Source organism: Antennarius striatus, chromosome 14, assembly GCF_040054535.1.
Source record: "Antennarius striatus isolate MH-2024 chromosome 14, ASM4005453v1, whole genome shotgun sequence".
Classification (NCBI taxonomy): domain Eukaryota; kingdom Metazoa; phylum Chordata; class Actinopteri; order Lophiiformes; family Antennariidae; genus Antennarius; species Antennarius striatus.
In genome coordinates this window covers 19,180,119-19,190,628 of record NC_090789.1, presented here as the reverse complement: position 1 = coordinate 19,190,628, position 10,510 = coordinate 19,180,119, and positions in this window count along the sequence as shown.

Genomic DNA, 10,510 nt, shown 5'->3' with positions numbered 1-10,510 from the left:
GATTTCCACTGAATTCATGAATTTGAATTCATGACTAGACATGTAGCAAATGTTGACTAAGCACCAAATACTTCGATGTTTAACTTCTAGAGATCCTTATACGTCTTTTTCATGTGAGGTCAAAGTTTGTTAATAAAGTCATCTTTCTAATGATTTCAGTGTGCATTAACGCATGAAATGTTTGGCTAGGTGTTATCGCTGATATTTAAGCCCAATTATAACTTGGCTGTGAAAATATCTTTGGAAGTTATATTGGCTCTCTGAAAAATTCATTTTTAACTGAACACTGAAGGTTTGTTGATATTTTTGAGGCCTCATGAACATAAAATAAAAATATAAAATTTTATGCATTTCTATTGATTCTGACATAACAGGAAAATGTCATTAATGAAGTGATGAAGATTATCTACTAAAGAATTACCATAAAATCTGGACCAGTCAACACAAGGATCCCTTTATAGTAAATTGTTGAAGTTATTGGAAAGTAGAAATAATATTTGAAATGTCTGAATTTAAATGTATGTTATATATGTGTCAAAAACATTTAATTGTTATTTAAGATGGGATTATTTGGGAGCTGAGTAACAACGTATTCTGGATAACGTAACAATGACGCTTGAGGTTTTTCTCACAGGGCATTTGAAGGATAATCACAGCGCTGCTCTTTGAGAGAAAGGCAGATTTGTGCCGCGGCAGAAGCGGTACGTACCGCCTCATGAACATTCCTGCCAAGGTTGAAATCTCAATTGCTAATATGAACTTTGCATAAGTGCTTATAATGGTTGCACCAATCCAGCCTGGATATTGTTTTTCCACTAAACTAAAGCAAAGCTGAGAGAACTCCTCAGCAAATACAAACTTTTCTTAAGTGCTTATATGGCTGTTGTCTCTCATCCATATGGCAGCTGAAGGCACAAAACCTCTCGGGGAACACCAAACAACAAGTTAATCCTCCGTCCGCATCCACCAGACAAAGAGACAGCTCATCAAAGAAAGGTTTGCCTTTAAACAGCTAACAGCAACCAGCTCCCGAACACAGGACCGTGTTTGAGATTGCTTTTGCCTCTAAAGCCTCGAAGATCTCCCACAATCCCGTTCTCTGCCGTCAAAGACGGGATGAAGTCGATGCAGTGAGGTCATTGTCATTTCCCTCACCATCGTCCTTATTTGGGCAATCACTTGTTGATTCATTCTCAATGATACTTCAATATATGAATAACTTTATCAAACTCATTTATGCAACACATTGTCTTTCTATGTGTATGTTATGTTTAAAAATGTCCAAATACGTCCATATTGTGTTTGTCCCACCGTCCGTCCACCAGATATCTTCACAACCCTTGCAGATAGAAAGATGAAACAAAAAGCACATTACTCGGGCAGCAAACGGGATAAAAATGAGTTGACCTTGACCTTGAGAAAACTAGGTCAAGGTCAAATTTCAACTTTTGTACATTTTTTTTGCACATATCTCAGTAATCGGATAAGATAGAAAGACAAAACAAAAGGTGTGATATTCAGGGAGGCAAGAAGATGAAAATGAGATCACAACCGGGATGTTGCAGTCTCTGACTGCCTTGTTTCATATTGACTGATAAGTAATGGTATGCACAGGCATCCACCTGTCTATCTACCTGTCTTTCTATCTGTCTCTCTCATCTATCTGTCTCTGTTTGCCTTTCTGCCTGTCTGTCTGGGTGCCTGTTAGCCTTCTGTTACATCTGTGTAGGTTCTCAGTTATCCAGGTCATTGTCATCCAAAGCCGTTTAAATCAATCCACTGGTTTTTAAGGAAGTTTCTCAAAGACGTTTCGCCTCTCATCTAAGAGGCTTCTTCAGTTCCGCCTCTTGGATGAGAAGATTATCCATTGTCTGTTATCTGTTATCTGTGATTGACACTGGTTTAAAAAGCTACTGAGACAAAAACACATGAGGCTGCTAGTTTGTGTCTGTCTGCTGTTTTTGTATATCTATATATATATAGGTGGATTACAAGTGTTGAACCTCTTTAAGACTTGTGTGACGCGTGTGAAGTGTTGACATTTGTAATGTGATTACCCACTTGTCTTTGGGGGCAGTCTGAGGTAATGCCTCATGTGAGTGTGTTTAATGTGTGTTTGAGGGAGGCGGTATTCTTTATCTGAAGCCTGTCATAACTAAGAATGTTAATGGCTTGAATATATTAGAGTTTGGCTGCCCCTCCTATAGTCCTATAATTACAGTGTCAATATATTAGCAACAGCATTGATTACCTGGTTAATTTGATTACAGAGTCTGCAATTGATCCTTCTGTGAGTAGTTCCACCATGAGCACTTTGAGGGACGACAGCACATGCACAATTGGCTCTGTCACAGCTTAATTAGCTAAAATAAGCCAAACATTTCAATATCCTTCTCAACACTCAGATCAATGAAGGGCATAAGGCCTGAATTTCTCAACAAGCTCAGCTTGATCTTTTTAAACCCCTCCACCCCTAGTGCTTCTCAGCCCCCCCCACGTCTTTTCTTATTCATTTTTCAATGATTTTTCACACATCGAACAGATAGAAGGAACATGACACTGTGACAAAGGCAGAGAGACTTGTAGACCTCTCTTTAGGTGGTGTTCATCGTGAGTCCTGTTCAATCAGTGCTGTTGGTGACAAACGATTAGATGGATACCTGAGCTCCTTTCATGGTTTCGTTATTAAGGTGACAAATTAAAACATGATTGAAACATAAGTTCTGATTCATGTAAAATTAATTTATCTAAAGTCAGAATGTCTCCCCTTTGAACTGCCACCTTATTGTGATTGGGGCAGTCTGAGCGACCAAATGATCCTATGTTGTTTGGGGCTTCATGCTCCTGCATGTTGGGGTCCGATGGCGAACAGGTCCAGGGTGATGGACCAGACTAAGAGCAGTTCAAAAACCACTAGGAGTATGTTAAAACCAAGGACTGTGATGCTGCCGCCCGGGCGCTACCCCAGTTCCAGAGGTGGAACTGTCATCTGGTCATTGGGCGTCTGTAATGGACTGCAGGAAAGGGGACTTTGTCCTGTCTGGAGGCTTAACTCTGGTTGTAAACCCTTTGAGGGACATTATCCATTATCCTTCAGAGAGCCTTTGAAGAGGAACAAAGGCCTGAGCCTGTCATGTAGATTATCTTGTTAAACCATGACCAACATTGCCCACCAAGGATGGCTGAAGACTGTACGGAACTGTCAGATCAGTGCTGGCCTACAGACCGGGAAAACATCCCCATTAACGGGTATTTACACGGAACCCCCCTTTGATGGGCTTGATCACCTTCATACATGTTCTGGGTATCATGTAACAAGACAACATTGTCCCTTTGTGGTAATACATTCTGTGGAAATGAACCAAGAAAACAACAGAAACCAACAAGACCGCTCACCCAGACCTGAAGAGCACTACACAAATGGAGTTCAATAACTGTTTGAATTTTGTACTTCTAAAATTTATCACATTACAAAAATAATTGAAATTCTGTTAAATTAATGGTTTCCCACCCCCACCCCCCACCCCCCAACATTTAGTTTGAATGCAAAACATTTTGATTCTAAAACAGCACAACTTTGGATTTGGAAAAAAACAAAACTATGTTTAATTGTAGGGAAAGATTGGTAATATTGTTTTGTGTTCACACATCTCTTTACTCAGTTCTAAAGTGGTTCTAAAGTCCTGATATCTCTTGATGCACATAAAGGCTTCTGATAGGGTCCAGTGGGACTTTGTTTTCTCGACACCTGTCAAACATTTCGACTGGGCATAAAATTCGACTCCTGGGTCGGATTACTCTCCGCTTCGCCCTCAGCCTCTGTTCACACAAACAAGTTCAGATCTGGATATTTCTCCTTGAACCACTCCACCAGACAAGGCCGTCCGTTCTCCCTGCTCTCTTTGTTCCCAATGTCTTTATCAGCCTCACCTTTTTTAGGGTACGAAAAATAATCAAGTGGTTTCACACTCCTTCAGAATTTGGACTTCAATAAAAAAGAGGTCCATGTAAGAGTAATTGATCCAAACCCATTGGTGCTAGTTTTTGATGTTATGAAGCTGTCTGTATATAACATGATGGGATTCATATCTCTGTCAGCATGCAGACTGATATTATTAAACTGAAATCATATCTAGCCTCCAACTCACTCTAACCTTATAAAGGATGTTACGCATATTTGCATTTGGAGAGAATTAAATTCTCACTTTGAGGATGTGAAGTCAAATTCTACTGGATCTGGAAATTTTGTGAATTTCCCAGTTTGGGAACAATAAAGAATATCTATTTATCTAACAGTTTATAAATAACTTCGATAAAAATGTGCTAACCTTTCCATCTAAGTATGAAAACCTTACTGATCTGGTTTACGTCTGTTTTTTTAATTTATTTTTATTTAGCTCCCCGTGACCCGCTACGGCGGATACAGCATCAGAAAATGAATGAATGAATGATTTTTTTTGTATTCCATTTTTTTTATATTTTCAATTGATGTGCTTCTTTTTTTCTTTTTTTCCTCTTTTCTCACTTCTGGTTCATCGTCATTCATTTTGCTCAGTTGCTGCTAAGTTTGAAATTACCTTGAAAAAAATGGTGTTTTACTGATGAACTTTTCATTTATGTGCAGAAAGTGGATAACTGCTCTTTGACTAATCATTCATTTGTATGTTCTTTGATTGTTTAAACTCCAGATAAGTCGACATATTGTTTGTATATTTAATTATAAAAACTTAAAAACAGTTATCAAAAAAAGGAACTACCGAATGGGGGGTTCTGATACAGCAAAGGAGGACTGATCATCAGGATGTAATCATAAGGATCTGATCTCATTGTTCATGAATGTTTACAGTAAATGTTAATAATGCCAAAGTGACAGAACATTTGTTTTAGTCTGGAGCTGTTAACGCTAACAGAGTTGTTGAAAGTCTACTGAGGGAAATATGGCTTAGAGAAGCGTAGTCAGTCCAACTCTTACTGCTGCTGTTATTTAGATGACATTTCACTGGGGAAAAGTGATCTGACTGCCCTGGTTACTGTGTGTGTGTGTGTGTGTGTGTGTGTGTGTGTGTGTGTGTGTGTGTGTGTGTGTGTGTGTGTGTGTGTGTGTGTGTGTGTGTGTGTGTGTGTGTGGTAGCTGAACAGAAATAACTGAATTTAATGAGGCCTAAACTTTAAATATTTCCAGGCTTTAAAATTCACCTCTGTGGAGCCATAATGTGTCTGAGACAAAACAGCTCGGTTTTGGCAACATGAACGACACCACAACCCGTCTGGTTACGAGATGCAGCCTATTAGATAACAACGTACTCGCCAATGCTGTGGTGATAATAATGTAGAGGCTGGTTGTGGATTAGAGTCTACTTATGGTTATTATTCTTGTTGACCTGCTTTCTTCCGCCGACTTTCTCCAACTTATATTTTATGTGTGAATCACACTGTGTGCCTGATGAAAACCACAGTCAACAGGAATAATTATTATTAGTGTTGTTTTATACCTCGTTACTTCCTGCCCAGTATAACAGCACAGTCATGTTCACATATGTTTTCTTTTTTGAAATGCAACAGGTGTGTTAGTGTGTGTTTTACGTGTGTGTGAGAGAGTGTGTTTGTAAGTCTGTTGAAATGATTCATGACTTATCCACTGTCCCAGTAATGCAGACAGGCAGTTACATGGAGACCCTATGTCTCATGTCAGGGGGCCAGTTCTCCACGATGACCTTTTTAACACCTACCAGACCCCTGATGGCATCCGGCCAAGAGTTACTTGATAATATGTGGAGGAGCGTGATCCCTCTGAGCAGGGGACAGACGCAATGCCCATCTGTCAGTTTGGTCCACATTCCTCTGCATTACCAGTTTTAACATTGGCAACTTGTCTCGAGCAGACCGTCAAGATTGGCACCAGCCACCCATGACCCCAGACAGGATGAGTGATTGAGAAAATCAGTGATAGAGTAGATTGAGACAGGCTGATAGAGGGATAGAGACTGGAATAGACAGACATGAATAGATATTGATATAGATCCAAGCTTTATTGTTGGTGAAGCGACACACTGTTCTGACAGGTACCGCTGTTGGATCTTCCATGATCAAAGGTTTGAAGCAAAGAAAGGCCTAAACTGTTTCACTGGGTCTCAGAGGTCTGTATGTAAGTTCTAAAGACCGAAAGGCCAGTGGAACGTCTCAGGTGCTGGGTCAGTAACAGATAATCACCAACAACGACGACCCGCAGTTCCAAGTACAAGCAAAAGAAAAGAAAATGTGGGCAAGGAGGAGAGTGAAGGTCATGCCAAGATTAAAAGTTTGCAACAAAATTTTCCCTGCCTTTGTGAATAGTAAGAAAAACTTGCGTACTCTAAAGCAGATATAAACAAACATAAATACATAGTTGGTAGCGACCACTTACCTTGTGTATCTCACAAAGGTGAACCCGCTTGATGGAAAATGTATATGGTGCACATCTCTCGCCAATGACGTCAACAAGAACTACACAAAAACACACCACTGATTGTGAATTCCAGGGCATAATGATGAGAGACATTCTGTGATGTGCAGCTTATGAAGACACTGATGGTGATGGTGAATAACCTTCACCTGAGCCACACAGGTGAACAGCAGTCCCTCTGTCACCTACTTAGGGAGCATGGAAAGGGGAAGGGAGACAACAATTAAGATTCCTGCTGGAATGTAACGGCCAGACAGCAAGACATCATTGGGGCAACATTACAGTCCTGCCTCTTTCCAGCAGGAGGTGTTGTGTTCATCATCAGTCACTGGAACACTTGGGGCCAGTGTACCCCCTTTATGAGAGCACATGTCATTTGCTCAGTGGAGGTAGAGAAAGACAAACAAGGAACTCTGCTCTTTTCTATCCATGCTTCTATTTTTTCTTATTTGCCTTCTTTACCTTACAACATACCACTCATACCCAGTAACACACTGATTTGGAGACTGCCATAACTCATGCCATTACTGGATGTGTTGGATTTCACTCATTGTCATCCCATACATTGCTAGTGTGTCAAAAAAAATCAAGAGAATTTTCAGTAAAAATAAGATTCCCATGCATTTCAAACCTGGTAACACACTGATATAGATGCTGGTCCACACTAAGGACAATACACCTCAGTACAAACAGAGCAACGTAGTGTCTGCTGTCCATGTAGTGAGGAATGCAGTGACCTGCCCACGGTGGAGACCAAACAAATGCTCCACAAGCATACGGCTCAACACAGGAGACACAACTCCTCAAGTCTAGACTCAGCAGTCCTTGTGCACCTGAAAGACACAGGACACTACTTTGAGGACAGTCATGTCCAGCCTCTAGTTTGGGAAGAGAGACAGACAGAAGATTTAAAGAAGACATTTTCACAACAGAGGAGGAGGATTAGGACACAATCTATTAGTCACCTTCAAGGCAGTATTGACCTCCATGCCCAGAAACCACAACCATTTACACGAGTCCAGGTCACCGTAACACTTCACTTGATAGTGGACAGGACAAGACTCCCTCCCTATGGATGATAAGACCCGCTAAGGAGACTTGTTGTCTTGGTGGTTTTGGTTGTTTGTTTCTTTTCTGCTCCAACAGGAGTTTAAGTATGTGGACTGTCTACCAGTTTGAACTGAAGAAGCCTCTTTGTTGCGATGTAAAATGTCTTCAACAAACCTTAAGCAAGTTTAGTTGACTCTTTGATCCAAAGCATCACAGAGATTGATGCTCCCTGTAGCTTGTTCTTCAGCCTGGAGAAGGAGCGAGAAAAGAAAAAGTCATCAACTCTGTGCTCTCTGACACATGGGAGAATAATTCACTGTTTCAGGAGCTTTTTGGGGAACTACTTCAGGTTTCTGTGGAGACGAACTCACACCTGGACAGACCACTGCAGATCAAGGAGCTACATGTTCCTCTGCAGATCATGCAGGTACAGAAGGCTGCTGGAATTGATGGCCCAACTGTTAAGTTTCATAAAACTGGGTGGAATATTTTAGCATTGGATATTTTAGAGGGTTTCAATGAAAGTCTGACCTTAGTTTCTGTACCACTGTCCCGTAACGAATAAGCAAAACATTGCAAACTGTAGTACATACAAAGCTCTCCGACTTACCTCCACTGTAAAGATGAAGTTGTAATGGGCCACTGGATGTAGCATAGCTGCCTGCGGTGACTTCACCTCAAAGCAGGCAAAGAAGATATTCAGCTGCACTGCCAGTGAGCTGTCACCTACTGCAGCCCAGAGGTTGGTCCTGTGGTGTCGATGTGCTGGACTCCCTGCCCTACCTTTCTGCCTGTTGTTGCCACCCATGTGGTCTTCAATCAGCTGTCCGCACCCTGAACTGGCTTTCCAGATTTCTCTCTTCAGGTTAGCTTGGGCTGCGATATGAAGCCCCCTTTCACCAGACCTGATGGTGTTGTTCCTCACTTTAAGCAGCTGTAATCTTCCCTAATCGGCCAAGGCTTCTGGTCTGGATAGACACAGATGTGTTTATCCACGCTGACAATGTCCATATAGTTTTTAATATGTCATGATACACTATTGTTGAATACGAGGTCATTGTGTTCACAAATGCCCCTGTTTGTTCCGTCGAAGCAGTCCTGCAGCTGCCAAGAAGCTCCATCAAGCCAAGCTTTGTTATTGAGAGTGTTTTTTGTGAGTGGGTAAACGCAGGGATTAGAATCGGAGACAGGTGGTCACATTGGACCAGGTGTGGAAGTGTTCTAGCCCTGTAGCCCAGCTCAACGGTCCAGTGCGTTAGATCCCCTGGTGGCACATTAGATGTGCTAGTGGAAATTGAGAGCACTGCTAAGCCCATGTGATTCAAGTCTACTGCTGTAATGTAGGTTACAACAGTCAATATACCCCAAATCTGGACAGCAGTGACTGTTTACTGTCACTGTGTCACCAATGTTACTTATGGACACACAAAGCCCCCTTCCTCTGCTCTTACCAGAGTTGCTGGTCTCTCCATGACACTGTGATACTGTGATGTGTAGCCTGGTAGTTGGATAGCAGGGCTGAATGAATGAAGCCAGATTTCTGTGACCAAAAGGATGTGACTGTAAGGACAGGATCACATTCTACACATTTTGTTGGCGAGAGCTCTGGCTTTCAGTCTGGACTGAGGTCTGGACCAATCAAGGGGAGTGCACGCTGGGGCTAAGCTGGCATTGTTGCTCTGATAGCTTAGGCTACAGATACGGGCCTGTTGCTTACAAAACACTTATCAAAGCAATGGCTTCACACTTGTCAGGTCCTTTAGCTCAGGTGGTAAGGAGAGTGATAGGAATTCCAAGAGGTGCGTTTTTATCAGTAGTCGTCAATAATAACATTGAGCAGAACACACAAACAAAAAGTCTTAAATTACTGTAATCTTTAACTGAAAACTAAAGCAATTGGTCAGCCTGTCCTCACCATGTCCTCACACGTCATCACCATGTTTGTTCGTCATGTCTTGTTTCAGCATGTTCCTACTTGACTGCACATTCATCATAGCATTCTGGTGGCAAAAGTACCCTACACTTGGTGTGAACTTGAACACTGATTTTATAAAATCCACTCATATCCCTCCCTGTCCCCTAACTATCCTCAGGGACTCATGGTGGAGACAGTGGATTGTGATCGACAAAGACCTGAATCATGATTCAATCTGCAAAAGGGCCTTCAGAGACTATATTTTCAGCTCAGACTGAACACTTATTGTGGACAAGACTTTGATGGTTTTACAGTATTTTATAAATCTCTATTGAGTCCATTTAACCTTTGGTTTTATCTATTGGCTCGGAAACCACTGTGCAGAGAAAAATCGTCTGTCTGAAATCATCAAAATGGTCAGTGGCTCGTAGACCGCAACAAGATAAGGCAGATGTACGGGCGGGTGGCCCCAAAAGTCAACAAAAGTTTATTAAACATAAGTGAATCAATACAAAAATCAGCGCAGCATTAATCAAAAGCCCAGTCGTCATTCAAGTCTTCAACCAACCGTATTGAGGGAAGGTGACACACGCTCGGTGAATTGGCAGGAGGGGTGAAATAACTTGATGATACTGATGATGATGCTCAGCTGTGGACCTGCAGGACAAAGCAAAGAAAGATATGGGAGGACCAAGGACCTATCAAAGGAGAGTTAACAGGCACCAACACAGCAGGTGATGGTGATATCTGCCTTACTATGATGGGATGCACCGGTGCAATAATCATTGATGCATTGAAAATAAATGTGGCCAAGTGTCAGCTGGCCAATGTCTCAGAGCCAAACTGCTAAATCAAACGTTCTGAAGGGAACTGGCAGAGCAGCCCAACGGGACTTTGGCCACTGACGTACCTCAGTGGAATGAGGGCTCCAGAGGCAAAGGAAAGACTAAGACAGCTCCCGAACCTACACTACTAGTCAAAATGGACACGCCTTCTACTTTTTCTCACTGAAGGCATCAAAGCTATGAATGAACACATATGGAATTGTGTCATTGACAATAATATATACTGTAAGTGCACTGGTACATTAGAATGTACCAGAA